Source organism: Falco punctatus (assembly GCF_963210335.1).
Source record: "Falco punctatus genome assembly, chromosome: 12".
NCBI classification, from domain to species: domain Eukaryota; kingdom Metazoa; phylum Chordata; class Aves; order Falconiformes; family Falconidae; genus Falco; species Falco punctatus.
In genome coordinates this window covers 23,829,654-23,845,792 of record NC_137592.1, presented here as the reverse complement: position 1 = coordinate 23,845,792, position 16,139 = coordinate 23,829,654, and the positions used below count along the sequence as shown (strand labels likewise).

Genomic DNA, 16,139 nt, shown 5'->3' with positions numbered 1-16,139 from the left:
TCAAGGAGAGACATATCTCCTGACAGCAGTAGCACAAGCTGGGGACTTGTTCTGCAGACAGAGTGGACTTAAATGGATAAACTCAGATGCTTTAGGAAGGCCACACAGAGATTACTAGATAAAAAGGCAAGAAGTCAGAGCTGGCTTTCCTTTCCCCTCTGCAGGGGGTTGGGACTTGGTTACGTGGAACCTCAATGATAGAAAGAAAAGTCATCTGTTCCCAAACACAGTCTTATAAAGCGAGAAGCCTGTGTCTTAAGTGCCCGAATGACTTCCTATTTTTCTCCCTTGCCAGCTGATGCATTAATATTGCACACAGTAAATAGGGAGTTTAAGTCCCTCTCCTTGAGCACATGTGGGAGGCTGACAAGGGGCAGCACCTCAGCAGTATAATTTTCACTGCCCCATTGGATTCAACAGAGAGTTTACATCGCCTGCGGATGGTCCACTTCTGATTTTGCTGGGCTAGGGCACACGTTTTCCTCAGAAGCACTTTTTTCCCACTCATACTCCAAATTAGTGGTTCACTCTGCTGAATGTGGGATAAGGTACACACTGCCCTACATAAGGGTGCCCAATTTAGGCTGGCCCGTTGGTTCTCATAAGCGGATGGTGAAGATTTATTAGACGGATGTGTCTAATGGTAGTATAGCTGCAGAAACCAGTAGCAAAATTTTCAAGTCATTAGCGGCTGTGATTTCTTGTAAAATTTCACCAATAGGTAACAGCAACTTTATTTCAGTCAACTGCCAAAAGTTGGGTGGACAGGAGAGGTAAGGCAAGTGCTTGTTGCAGCAGATTTTTAAGCACCTCGCAGAGATCAGATCAAAAGCCGCCAAACCACGCACACGGCAACCATAAAGCTATTCACCTTGTCTGGAGGGGCAGAGGGAGAGGATTAGATGTTAATTTTCAGTGCAGGGTCCCATGTTTATAAGTACCAAGACCAACGCAACCGTTCTAATATTGTAACAGTGTCAGACAACTGCTTGGCTGTAGCACACAAATCTGAAGATCCTTCAGACAGGGACAGCTGGGCTAAGCTCAAACCCTTTTCTCATACGATGTCTAATCTGCGTTAAACTTCAGCTACATTTGTACGATTAGGCTGGCCAGAGCGTACCTACAGACTTTGCCTGCCGTATTGTGCTGGAGTCTGATAGTGTGTTGTATTACTAATGTTCCAAGAGTAAACACACTTGTAGGAAACAGCTATAGTTCAAGGCTGCACTTTAAAAAAAAAAAAGTTTCATCAGTCTTAGCAAAGGAACAAACGGCAATAACACTCTGTATCATATTTTACAAAGCTTCAAAAGAACAATGTCCCGTTGAGTGAAATTCAGTAGCATTCTGTAAACATTAATTTAAGGAAATCAATAGGCTCTGTGAGCTAAAGCCATATTGCAAGATAAACTGGCTGGAGTGCTACTTTGTCAAACAGATTTTAGTTTTCTCGGCTAGATAAAGACGGTTTCAAAATGGGGCAACGTGTTGCAACCAAGGTTTGAAAACTATGTGGCCTTCAAACAGTCTGCTTGTTCCTACTACAAAGCTGGATAAACATACTTTAAAAATGATAAGATTGGGCCAGGATTGATTTTACTTTCAAATTTTATATAAAGTAGAATTCTTGGTGAGTGTGTGCTTGGATTTTTTTGATCCTAATTAAGAGCAGAAATATACAAGTGCAGAACAGACAGCTCAAGATATCAGGCTGCCAGGAGAGGTTAAATTATTCGGAGGCAGGTTTCTTGTTTTGGGGGGTGGGGTGGGGGTTTGCAATTGCAGGACATGGATTTAAAAAGTCTTTATTCATGTTGACCTGGTGGGCAACAAGTCGCCTTGCCAAATAGGAAAGCCAAAATCTCTAGTGGACTTAGGATCAGAGGTCTTCAGCTGGTGAAAGCTGTTCATGTTGCAGGGCGCAAGGTCGTGGTAATGGGAGGTAAACAGGTTGGAGGGGGTGAGAGGGAGAAGCTTCTAGTTGGATGATGTAGACAGTAGCTATAGAGAGGGACTCTGCAGGGAGCCTCTTAACCCAAGGATAAGGTATAAACAGCATCTATTAGACAAGTGATGGAGAACCTCTCCAGGATGATGAGCAAGTCCACTATAGGGGGACCAGTCTCATCATGGGTAGCTCCAGGTCTAGCTTTAATATGTGTGCACAGCGGTCTGCACCAGCATGAGCACAGAAACAGCAGAAGAGATTCAGGGGAAATACTGCTGAGAAAACCTCATACAAAGTACAAACTAGATGTGCACAGGCATCCCTCACCACCAGTCAGGGTAAGGTGAGCTTTGCTGGCCCGGTGCAACCTTCCTAAAGGAGATGCTTGAGAAACTCCACTTGCATCACCCACGCACAGCCCTGAGCCCCTTCCTCACACGAGGAAGATTTAAGCCTGCAGGCCTTGGAGGCAAGCTGGCGCCTAAGCATTTATTCCCATAGCCGCCACAGCCTGTCATGAAGGAAACCTACCGAGGACAAGCCCCTCCCCATCCCTCCCTACCTGTAAGACACTGCATCAGAGCAATGCTGGGATCAAGCCAGCAGTAACACAGTGAGGCATCACACTACTTCTGAAGCCACTTCTCTGTGGGCTTGCAGGGAGGCTGGTGACACTGGGACCAGTCCCTTCCTTGCATGCATCCCACCGAGCCAGGAACCCCCCTGCTTTAATGAAGGGGTACAAGGCACCTATCCACTGGGCCCTCCGCAGACTAGGAACCTGCACAATCAGCAGCTGCAGGCACGGATCTGCTGTTGTCTCCAGGATAACTCTGCCCTGAGCAGCACTGCCCTGCCATCGGTTCTCCTGTGCTCATAAGGGCAGCGTCTGCAATAACCCTTGCTGGTGTCTTGGCTGCTGCCACATTTATCCAGCCCATCACCTCCCCTCATACACATGCTCTTTTCCCTAAGCGCAGCGAGCTGCTGCGTGGGACCATCTTAGCGCTGTGAGTTGGTGTGGCAGCATATCAAGCAGGAGGCTTTGGCTTCTACACAGGAATTGGAGGCAGGTTTTGGAGTAAGTTGCTACACTTTCTGGCGCGAAAGCCACGGCAGCATATGGCCCAATGTTCTCAGTTTAAGTCTGACACTTAACATTATTTAACAGTTTCTGTGTTAGGTGCTTTATAAGGTAAAGGAAATTAACAATTTTCAGCTAATTAGATCACTCAATTGGCTGAACATCCTGGACACCTCTTAGAAAAAAACAGGTTGGCTCAGGCAATGGAAAGGCTAATGCCTCTTCCATTATCACTTATGAGGAGAGAGAAATAGTTGGAAAGGATGCTTTTATTTTAAAAACACAAATGAAAAATACCTCAACTATTGGATGCTCCAGTAAACACACTTTTCTCCCAACCACCATCTTTCTAGAGAGTGGGGCGTCAGTTTGCCCATCGCCATGTGTCCCAATCCCCCTGGCTACAGCAGTAGCTCTCTGGTGCCACCACGATCTGCATTTACTGCCTTCAGGTTTCCTCTCACCACTCCTGCCACACAAATCTGTTAAGAAATGATTTCTTTAAAAAAAGAAAAGAGGGACAAGAAATTGGGTGGCCGTTTGGGATGGTCCGCTCTCCCACTGTAGCACACAAAGAGAAGCCCACTCTTTTGGGACAGCACTAACAGCAGCACCGAGCCTGGTGTTTGGGAAGGAAAAAGCATTAGCCCAAGTCCGGCTCAGAAGAGAAAAATTAGGAAAATAACAGAAGTTTCACACTGCATTTGCTGTAACACTGTAACTTTTTAACTCTTTGTAAAAAGCTGGAAAACACATGCCCCTCAAATGACTTAAGAATGTATTTTAAGTGTTAGTTTGAAATGAAGCTGAGATCCCTTATCCCTTGACTAGAGTCTGGGGCACTAGTAATCTACTGCTGGCTTACTGTTATCTCCTCTGCCGAGCTCACAAAGAGGAGAGAGAATAGGCATGGCTCTTACAAGGAAAAAAACCTGACAGTAGGGATGCTAAGATGCCTGATGATATCGGGGAAGTGAAAGTGGTAGTGCAGTGAAAATGGATACTGCATGATACATTAGATTTAATCACTTGCATTTCAATTAAGCTTTTCCACAAATAAAGATTGGGAAGTACTCCGCAGGCTCCCTGCGCGGCTGGAGCGCCAAGCGCCGTTGGTGCTGCGTGCCCCGGCTGGACGCACACAACAGCGCTTCTGGGGCTCACTCAGGCTGAACCCCCCCTTCTGCCTCCCGGGGTTCTCCCTGTTAGGACCCATCTTCCCATTTCACAGTATGTGTGAGGCACCCTGCACCGCACACGTCACGGCATCGCCAGCACCCCTGTAGGATCCTTGTCCCGGGACTGCTGTGCCCATGGTTCAGGGGGTGAGCCTATCCACCACAGAAACACAGCTACTCTCATGCAAACACAACAGCCTTAACAGGCTAGTTTTTAAGCACAAAACTTGGTAAGACTTGAGAGTAGAGTGGGTTAAAACAAAATAAAAAGACTTTTTGTTTTCTATTTATTTAGACTTTTTGCACCTTGAAATTCAGTTCTCCCTTTCCCCGTCCTCAAAAATCATCAATAGCATTTTACTGGGGAGATGATTATCAAATTTCCTTTTCTGCCTTACTGATGGATTAGAACTGCATGAGATGTAGGGGCTTCTAATGGAAACTCTGATTGCCCTTAACTTACTGCATTGCCAGTGGCACTGCTGCAGAATGGAAAAATCACTAAGGCTCCTACAGCTTATGATAGTTGGGTGTCTAGTATATGTTGGGAAATGTAAGGAAGAAACACAGGAGGGGTTACTGTCACACCCCAGATGCTGTCTCATACAAAAACTGAAGGAGAAATAAAACTCGTAGACAAGAATAGTCTAACTTTAACTCAGTCCCATTGTGATGAAATGCAATCTGCTACAAGAGGCTGCCTACAATGCCAAGCGGCATATTATGTACCCTGCTGCCAAAATTCTGGCAGGTACCGCATACAGGCGCCCACAAAAAACCTGTCCAGAAAAGTGAGTACAAGGATGACCACTCAATTCTGGCTCTGCTGCAGGAACAGCAGACAGGTTATTGCATACTCTCCTGGACACATCAGCCAGCTGGGAATGTGATGTGTTACTCAGAAGGACCGGGAGGTACAGCTTGGACTGTGATAAGCAGGTGTGTCTCTCACCAGCAGTAAGTCTTCTGCTTTCATGGTGTACTTCCATGCATAAAAGAGCTGGGCAGATAGAAACTGCTGGGTAGACCATGGATATAGAGGAAAACTGGTTCATAGAGCTTGTAGTGTGCAGGGATTTATTTATGTTCAGCAGAATTTGACCCCATAGATGAACCATTAACACTGCAGTAGAAGTGATAATGAAAGGTTTATAAATCTAGAATACATCTTATATATATATAAAAACATCATAAAAGTTAGCAAACATCTGTAATTGGTGTTGCTTGCTCTTGCACTTTCTTCCCATCTCTCTGCATTGCAGACACCTTTGTCTTCTGTCTCTGGCCCTGAAAAGCTCCACCTGTGCTCTCTCCCTCCTCAGTTTGTATGTGCTGGTGTGGGGGGAGCGTGGAGGGAGGTAGGGGAGAGGGATGGGAAGCAGGTGGTGTTTAATCAGCCTGGCAGGGAAAACAGGCAGTCACCGGGGTCCTTTTAGGGGGTGTCATGAAGGTGGTAAGCGTGCCCCCTGGTAGCAGGGTACCTCCTTTCCTCTTTCCCATGGCAAGAGTAGGGGCAGGGGAAGGAAACTGCATGGTTATGGGTGAGGGGTGTTGCAAATGAAGCTCAGGTGCCCCCTGATTAACTCTCACCAACCTCCTCCCAATGAAGCCACACTTTTATGGGTATCTGGAGCCCATCGTGATGGGATAAACTGCTCCATCTATTCCACCCTGAGCCATGCAGCTAGACAAACTGGCCTACAAACACCCCGTCAAAAGCTTCAGCGCAGGACCTGCCGGGGACTGGTGAGCCTTGCAAGCCTGTGGGGTCAGAAGACGAAGTCTTACATCCTAATGCACTGAGCTCTCTCTTATTTGACTCCTCTTTATCCCTTGCGGAAGGAAATGGTGCGACTCCAGACGGCGCTGGATTAGATAACCTCGAGGCTGGGCCTCCTCTGATGGAGCCAGCCCTCTCTGCAATTGCATGAGATAAGCCACTTCGGCTTCCCCCTCAGCATTGATACTCAGCAGTTAAAGGGCTTTTATTTGCAACGTTGATTTCCCCTCTCCCCTCTAAAAACTTTCTGAAGTTGTAGATTACTACTGCTTTAAATGCATTTATGCGTCTACGCCACTGTTCTCCCCTAAGTCCCAATCAATGCAGCAGCCTTTCTGCTTAGCAACAGAGATCATGCCACCCTGGTCTGCTGCTCTCTACAAAGCCTCTCCATTAACTACAGAAACAAGTTCAAGGCCACATCTTTGAGCACTCTGGACCACCACCTGGACACCGCTTCTTCTGATGGCACATTTCCACTAGAGCCTTGAAACTGCCCCCCCCCGCCCCCCGCAGAGGGCAGTTCATGAGTCCCTCCGGTAGCACACAAAACGAGGCAGAGCCTGGCTGCGTACCTTCCCCCTCTGCAGATAAGAAAGATGAACCTTGCCCCTTCCAGATCTAAAGGGAGAAATCATCTCCAACATGTTGACTACCTTCAGCCAGCCCTTCTGGCTGTCCCCCTCTCCCTCTCGCCCACCCACACGTGCATGTCAGGAGGGCGCCAGGCTCTTTCTCTGCACTGTGAAATCCAGCTGTACTCTAGTCCTGCAGGTGATGGGCTCGGTGTAACTACAGAAAGTGACCCAGTACTCTGAAGACTCCCTCCCTCTTGGACCAAACAATATTTCCTAACTTCACTTCTTGTGTTACTAGTATTGCTTCAATAGGATACTGAACCATGACTGCTTCACCTCCCAGGTTATCTCTCTCTCACGCAGGCGAAGGACACACAGTTCTCATGCACCCCTGCAATATTCTGCTGTTACTTCCTCACAGCCTCAGTATTTCAACCTTACAGATTGAACTGTCTTTGAAAACAGTGTTCCCATTGCACTCCACACCAATGCTGGAAAGTCTCTGCGCTGCCACTGCTCTCTCAGCCCAGGGTTACCTGCTTTGAGAAAGGGCAGGACCCCAGAAAGCTGGCCCAGCCACCAGCATGGGTCACAATACTGCTAAACCTCTCCCATGGTTTCCAAAGGTTATGACAGTTTGATAATTCACATTATGAAAGCCTGACTCCCGTCCATTTTAAAACACACTGAAGATATCACGCAAAGAGTGTTCTGCATGAGGGTGACCTATTCAACGTCCTATAGAACAGGCGATCCTATCTGAAAGACTTCTGCTAAAGTGAGTCACACAGCACTGACCCCGCACCGTGAGATGGTATCGCCTGGGACCTCCTCTTTTGGCAAGTGCACCTTACAAAAATAAAAACAACGCCCCACTCCACCCCACACCCATAAATACGATGGCTCTGTGGCTCCAAATCCAGGTCTGCATTTAATTTCTAGTTGTAAAATAAACAAATGAAACTTTTTTCCAATTAACATTTAACATATATTCACATACTTGACTGTACAGTAATACAACAAAAGACAGCTCTTCAGCTGGCACAGATTAATTAGTTGCAATGATTGCTGGAGCTGACTTACACCAGAAACTGAGAATCCAGCCCAGAATTTAGTTCAGTGTCACGCAGAAAAAGCATGGGGTGTGTGCGATGCAAAAGGAAAAATCTTACAAAGCTAGTAAGCTAACCCACTATTTCACATCTTTCTGGTAGGACATCTATATAGAACAGCTTAGATCAAGTTTAGAAGATCAAACATTTTCCTCAATTTTCACAGTACAAAATGTTCTATGTCTTTTTAATGTGAGACATTAAAACAGGATATAAGAAATTTCAGCCGATCAGGTCTTGTGAACAGCTACCTCCTCCTTCACTAAACAGTGCTGCTTCTCCGAAAGTTCTGAGTGAGAAATTTAGCTATGTCCTCTAAAAGAAATTAAGGAAGTCTGGAAGAAACATGTGCAACTTGCATGTTACCCGTTACTACAACTAGGATTTATTAAATTGTAAGAGAAATCACTGGTTTCTTTTCCTTTTCTTTTTTCCCCCTCTTTTTGTTTTTGCAAACACCACATTTTAAATTGAACTGCCTAGCCTAATGAACTCTATATGCAGGATGAATGAAAAAGCCTTTCAGCTTATGAAGGGTAAGACTTTATATGAGTGAGGGACAACATGGGTTAAAATTCACCTTGCTTCTCACTCCTCATCTACGATGGATTTTTGGAGAACGACAGACATCTGGAAATCAGTTTTACACAGAAAAATAGAAAACAGGGAAGAACTAGGAAGATGAATAAAGGCTCATCACAGACACAAAAGACCAGAGCAAAAAGAAGCTTGGATTTGGGTATTCTTGTCTGGCAAGGAGGCAGGCAGTAAGGCTAATGAAGCATTTGCGATATGGGACGTATGCCAGCGTAACAAAGAAGATGTGCATCAGCTCTGCAGATGTGCCAAAGCCCCCAGAGCAAAATAATGACATAATCACCATCAGTGTCACAGACCAGACTGTACACAAGGTGACATGGGAGAGAATAAATAAGAGTCTTTAGAGGCCTGTACTACACACACGGGAAGGAATAGCCATTCCTCACAACTGCCACAAGAGAGTGGCGAGATGTTGGGTATAATGTGTGCAGCTAGCAAAAGAAACCTTGAATTGTGCAAGGCTAACACACTATAAATTGGTGCTTTTCTCGATCTCCAGTTGACGTTTCAATTCCCACTACCCCTTGTTGAATGCAAAATGAAATGGCAGTAGGAGTCGGAAGAGTTTGCCAAGTTTTATTTTGTTTTGTTTTTTGTTGGTTTCTTCTATTTTTTTTCCTTTTTTTTTTTTTTTTTTGGAAGGGGGTTGGCTTTTTGCGAAGAGGATGGGGCAATAACGATGAGTACTGGTAAATAATTGTAAAAGAAAAAAAAAAAAAAAAACCAAAACACCCAAAACAAAACACAGCACACCACCACTACATGCACACATGCGCACAGGCACAGAAACCCAACACCATTCAGCTGGAACAATCCTAGGATTCCCCCAAAGCAAAATTAGAAACAAACGAGGACGGGTTTTGCTTTTTTTTGGGGTGTGTGTGCTTTCTGGTTTGCTGCTATCCATGAACTAAACCAGGAAAAATCCCACTAAAATATTTTTCCACGCTAAAAGACAAGATTACATTGATTTTATTGATCAGTAATAAAACACCGCTTAGGGCAATTTAGTACTTAACATGTTATTTGCGGTGGGGAGTAATCTGAAAAGCTCTGAGTAGCCTTAAATCATTTCACAACAGCTCTTCCTGCATAAAAGCAAGTGTTCGCCTCTGTACAGCTGTGTGATTTTGTGGTATATTTTTTTACAGGACTTTTGTCAATTTTTAAAGGGAACATCTGTTTGATAAAGTAGAACAACACTGGTAGTAATCCACAGGCCTAAGTGGGCAAACTGTGAAAGAGCAGGAGATGTGCTGAAGGCGCCAACAGGACTCTTGCAGAAGGAAGGCTCAAGTACGTAATTGTTTGCAGGATCTGGCCCTACAAGAGATGCTCAGAAGAACAAAGCACTTGGCTTCACCAATGTCCCTTTTCATTGCTTCTAATGAAAGATTCATAAGAATAACTTTAATTTTTTATGATCTTTTTTTGCATTACTGTATTAGCTGCATCTACTTTGTATGCAATTTCTTCTTAAATACAGAAAACCTGTCTCAAAATGCCAGGCATAATAACTTAATCAGTACAGTAATTGATCCTGATTATTGTGTGGTCCTTCTCAACAGCAAGGAAGTGAATTGGAGCCCAAAAAATGTTTTATATGATTATTCCTTTTCACTGCAAAGTGATGTATTTATGAAGAATGCAGGGAAAGTTCTTTTTTATTTTTTTAAAGATGAAAAAAAATATTAAAACCTCCCTAATTTTCTAGTTAAACTGTTCAGTGGAAGAATGATTGTATTTGTCCTTTTTGGCTTCGCCCAATTAATTGGAGCAGTAACATAACGATTGTTAATAAACAGCTCTAATTTGAGTGTACTTCTTGCCTATCTCCTAACCGCACCATATCTTTGTTTTGCGTATCATCAGGGAAAACAAGGAAGCATGTATATAATTTTGTTCTGTTGTATATGAAGTTTAATAATTATGCCACAGAGGATTCTAAATTAATCGCAGAAGACACAACATTATTAATAATCTGTTTAGCAAACTCCAGCATCTTTGCACTTTGATGTCAGGAGCAAAGACAGTATGAACTGTGGCAATTTTTTAAATTGGGCAAGTGTTTGTTTCTGTTACAGCTTATACCAATGTTTTCTTTTATGCTTTTTCTACTGTTCACCTTTCTTCCCTCTAAGAAAAAAAAAAACACAAAAACAAATCACAAAACAAACCCACAGAACTACTCAACAAACAAGTCTGTGCTTATTTGGGTGCCTTTCGATCAAAGCTGACAGATCAAATTTTTCATTTATTTACCAAAGTTTCATTGCAGCCATTCTTCATAATTACAGCAGCCTTTTAATTTTTTTTTCTTCCCTTGAATAGGAGAGAAGGGGTTCTGAGAAAGTTTTTAATTAGCTAAATAGGTCTGTGTAATCTAGATGAAATAAACACGCCCGTTTGAAAGGGTTGTTAGAACTTTTCCAGCCATTTAATCCATAGATGGCTGAACACAATGATACCTTCCACAGAAAGCTACAGCCACCATCAGCAGCTGTTAGAAGAGAGCTTGCTCCCTGCTCCTATTGATAACCCTTTGTGGAATGAAGAAAAAGAGCTGAGGGAAGGAGAACTGAATGTCAGACAATAGACATCGCTATACACACTGTCTCTGAACTTTCCTCATCTCTGAAGGACAATTAATTATGAAGGCCTTTGGGGTAGGTCGAAGCAAGGGAAAACCTACTGCTGGCCCAGCACTCCAGCCGCTATCTCTGTGTTTGTTAAATGGTTGTGCCTGTTGGGGAACCAGAGTAGCAGCCACCAAAATAGCCAATAGATCATTTAGGAAAAAAGAGCAAAAGATTTTTTTTATGTGTGTCTGTCCTTGTATAATTCTATTCTCACTGTGAAATCATCCATACACAAAACACAAGGACAATTTTTTTTTTTTTTTAGAAGAACCACAGGGTAGGTTACAGTCAGAAACGGCCTCTCAGTGGTGTGTTAAAAAGGATGGTCTTTTCACCAAATCATTTCACAGAGGCAAAACAGACAAACACAAAGAGTTGAGACTTTTTCTCCTACATTAAATAGAGTAACTGATAAGGTCAGACATATGATACCTAAAGACATGAATCTGTGAACTCTTGAAGTCAAAGGACTTCTCTGTGCAAAGGAACAATCTTTCAAAGGAAATAGATCATAGAACTCCACTGAATCCCCTTTAAACTTTATGAAGCAGGAGGAGAAAAAGCTCTAAGTAGGGAAGCTTGACAGAAGAGCCTTGAACTATTTTCTGAAGGAAAGATGAGACCCTCCCTAGGCTGCCACAAAACATCTTTTTTTTTCTAAAGGCTCTTCTGAACTTTGATATGTGCCAAGACACCGCTATTGAAAGCTGTATAATTATGTGCTATAGCCACTGTAGAAAATGCTTTGTTCACCACAACAAAGAACAATAAGCAAAGTAAAGTGACATTACACTGTATCTTTTTCCTTAAGAATGTTGAGAAAGGTCACGGTATGTTATAACTAATAAAGCTGTTGAGTAAGGAAGTTTAAAGTTGATCTTGCTGTGCTTAAATGTAACCCAATGACAAAAAGGCAGAGGGAACTAAAATTGTAATGACATTAAAAAATAGATCATATATCAATGTGCCAACTTCATTATACAAACACCTTGAATCCAAAGGACACAAACAGAAAACCTGAGTGTACTCTTGCAACAGTATTCCTCTCGCAATTCTCTCCCTAATAGCTTCCAACTACAAGCTGCAGTTCAACTAACTGCAAAAACTGATTAATAAGCATTAATTGATACATGTAATGCACGGACCTTCTATTGCAAGCTGTGGATTTTGTTACTTGACTAAAAACCAGGTTCATTTCCTCTGCAGTTTCAAGGAAAGCGCTGCTGTTTCACAAGAGAACCTCTTCAAAATGAAAAAAAAAAAAAAAAAAAAAAAAAGGAAAAAGGCCTGAGGGCATCAATTAATCCTGAAACCAAGACTTCTAAGTGAAAAAGAAGTTCCATGTAGACACCTGTGTTTCAGTTTTCCTTCAGAGGGATCAGGACAGTTACGTTTGCTACTCTCAAATTTCCAAAGCAGCTTTACCCTTCTTGTCGCAGTTCACCAGACAGCAGCCTTCTGACTTTGTCTTTAAGAATGCTGAGAACGACGTTGAAACGCTACAACAATAAAGCCCTTGAAGGAGGAAGTATACAGCTGAGAGGAAAAAATGCAAGGAGTTTAATGCTGAAACAAACAACTGTCCCGTTAGGCTGTGGCCACTGCTGGTACCACCAGAAGTGCAGAGACTGCCACGGCAGAGCGGTTTGTAGGGAAAGAGCAATCTCTGAGATGGAAGTTAGCAAGTTACGGACTTGATTTTCACTTCTCTTGACACCACTTTGCACTGCTCCGGTTGTGTAAAGGAGTATTAGGGTGGTAATAAATTGCACTTTACGGTGCCTGTGTATTGCAAAACCACTCATAAGTGGCCTTAGTTTAAATAAGAATCAGGTTCAAAGGTTTTAATTCTGCTTTTGATGAACACCAATTCAGTTCAAGATGAATCCCGCAGATTAAACTGGGAAGAATACAGGTTCCTAAAATAAGCACATGAGTGGCCAGAATTTTCGATAATTTAGGATGTCTTAATTTCTGGATGCAGTGCTGCACACACTTCACTTTCAGGGAATGGACCATCGAGGACCTCCTGACAAAGTGGCTCTCATTAATAGATCTCCAGTTGAGCATCCCAAAATGGAATTGGCCTAAAACCATCATCACTTCTGAAAATTTTGGCAGCCAGCATTCCTCTCAAGGGTTCATAGGCCGCTTACGTGACTGGGTTATTGCTTAGATTTTATAGGTGATGTTATTTGAATTGTTTTACATAATCTCTTTGATTTTTATGGGACTAACTCAGAGTGCCTTAAGTTAAACAGTCTGCTAAGACTTGAGTACAACTGGTCTTAATTAGGTTTTTCCCACTGGTATGATTTCCCCCTGCCAAAGGCAGAGCAAACTTCTTAAAAATGGTTTTCTCCCCCTTCGAAACGATGACACGTGCCGTAACTAGCGCTATGAAAAGAGGCAATCATCGCGTCAAGCCCCACTGTACCAAAACTGCATACAGTGTATTTGTGCAAATAACGCAGCTTGGCAGACATTTCACTATTGTGATCAATCTCAATAACTATGTCTGCAAAATCGGGTGAGTTCCCGTGAAGCAGCAGGCAGGCTGAGCTCAGAAAGATGGCGTGTGCAGGGCTTGCTTTGGTGCTCATTTGCTCACTACGCAGAGGAGCGTAGCAAGTGTACGGAGTAGGCAGGAGGGCATAGAGCGAAATCGCTAGCACAGAGAGAGACCCTAAGACTTCAGAACTAAGACTGAGTTGTTAAATGCCCACAAGGAAAAGGAATAGCATCATGCAGAGAGACATTAATATACACAGAATGACGGTAACTACAAAAAAATGCCAAGGAAACGAGGATGATGGAGCAGGAGTGGGAGCCAAAGCAAAGCTAAAATCCAGGTATTGCTCTCAGGCCAATTTCTTTTGCTGGTTTTAGGTACATAAATTGGGGGGAAAAAAATCTTATTATGGTTTTTAACCATATTTTTATTTTAACTCACAGCATGGTGTCTCGCTTGTTTGAAATCATCCTGCTACTGTGAGCTCTGATGATCTGTGTTGGGATGGATTTTGAAAGAGACTTACGAAATTATTTGGGATTTTGTTTTCTTTTAATGTACAGCAACAATACGTGACTTTAATTATTGCAGCTGGCATTGAAAAGCCTATAGCAACACCACAGATGAGACAGATATCAAGTGGCACAGCAAGCTGTCCTCTCTTTCTGACCAACTTTGGCATTTGTGCTGGGACACTGACATTTGAGGCTCTCATTCATCAGGACAACCCACCTTCTCCCTCCCTGGAGAAATGACTCCAGAGCAGAGAAGCATCTTCACCTTCCTCAAAAAAATAGTGGGGTTTTCTCCCCCCTTTCAAAACTCAGTTTAAAATTGCTCTGGGCAGCTCAGCACAGGTTTCTCCACCTAACACTACTGCAAAAGAAAGAAATGTGGAACTGGCTACACACATACACACAAACGTGTGCACACAAACCACAGGCAAAGTTGCATCGCACTGGAGGAGGTGTTGTATCTGTCTCTGGCTCACAGCCACAAGGGTACAATGGCAAAGCTAAAAACGATCAGACATGTGGTTTGTTAAACATCTTATTTGACTTTGCTACAAGCTGTCAGTTGCAATGTGCAGGGAAAGGAACACAGTACCACAGATTCCTGAGAAAATCAATGGCACAGCCTGATATGGACCAAATGCACATTTTAGCTTTATCATTTCTTCCTAACAGCCAATTTAGGAGTAGTAAAGTATATGCATGAATTTCACCCAAGAAGAGATAAAGAGGAAGGTTTAGGAATAGTAGTGTAGGTGATTTAAGAGAAACAGCATATCAGACTAATCAGAAGATCAGCAAAGCATCACTGAAGTATGAGAGGAAGGAACTTTGATGATGCTAAATATGGCAAATGCTCAGTTTGCTAAATCCTTTTGGATCCAATTTCAACATTACAGTACTTGTCATTTTTGCTTTGCAGCTTGTGGGGGAGGGGCCAGGCATTTATCAGGAAAAGTTATACTGGTTACATTAAAAACTGCACCGTACAGTTTAATGATCTCATAACTGCTGGATCTTCAGTGCAAAACCAAGATTCAAACCTCCTCAAAGTTCTCATTATATGAGATAACACAAGAAAGACTGAGTGAAAGGATCTGCAAATCATTGTCATTTATAACATCTCCTTCCCTCCGTGACGGGGGGAAAAAAACCAACAAGCGGCTCCTTTCCTACCAGCTGCTAGACCACTCGGTAGAGGAGACTGCAATCACTAGCAGTGCTAAACACACAAGATTTCAATTTTCTCATCTACCCGAAAACACCTACATGGTCCCCACAGTTCTTTATTGAAGGAATCCATTTGCATTAACACTGCAACTGATGTTTCAAAAAGGAGTAGTAAGTGCCTGAAATCATTAAAGATACAAGAACCTCTGAGGGCAAAGAACGTTTCAACTTAGTGTTTTCCAAATAGAAAAAAAGTTGCTTTGAAAAGAAAAAAAGCTTGAGGGGATTTAAGCACGTTTTGACAGAAAAAAGTTGGTCACAACTTATCTCCTTATGTATTACCTTTTCTTGTCCCGTCTTCAGCTTTTATACCTTGGCATATAGGCAGGGCCACCTCCCAGTGGTGGGAGCCTCCTGTCTTGCCCGTGCCTGCGTACCTAGCAGGGCCAGAGCCCTCAGGAGGGCCTGGGGGGCCACAGCACACCAAACATGAAGTCTGGATGTTGTCTTCAGCTGCAACAAATGGCAAACCCCTCGAGGAACATCCTCTTCTCTCCTCTTTCTTCATCTGCTGCTTCCATGCAACCATTCTACCAGAAAACTCTGCCTGCCCAGAAGAGGGGGAAGGAGCCAAGAGAACCAAGAGGCTTTGCTTGGAACTTTTTTGCATCATCTGAACTTACGTGCTGTGAAAACAAGCACTGCTAAAAATCCCTCAGAAGGATTTTATGCAGGAAAACACCCTCCTTATGCCAACACATGTCACTTTTGCTACAGGAGGGGGCTCATTACGCCACTTGACCCCGAGTGAAAGGTGCAGACAAAAAAAAAAAAAAAAAAGTAATTAGTACCACCATCACTTTCCCACTCCACTTCACCAAGAGATGGGATTACTCGAGCCTCCCCCTCATGCACACCCTGATCAAATGCATCATTACATCTGACTACCTGAACAATGCAAACTGCCATCCTCAGCAGGGAGAAACACTCTCCCGTGGTATCACCGAGGGTCAGCATGTTAAT

General features: G+C 43.3%; 1 protein-coding gene across 6 annotated transcripts in view; it reads right to left on the bottom strand.

Annotated features, from left to right (window-relative positions):
* PROX1 (prospero homeobox 1) overlaps positions 1-16,139 on the bottom strand; it is a 62,440-nt gene that overhangs the window by 24,084 nt on the left and 22,217 nt on the right. The gene's annotated exons all lie outside the window — the stretch shown is intronic.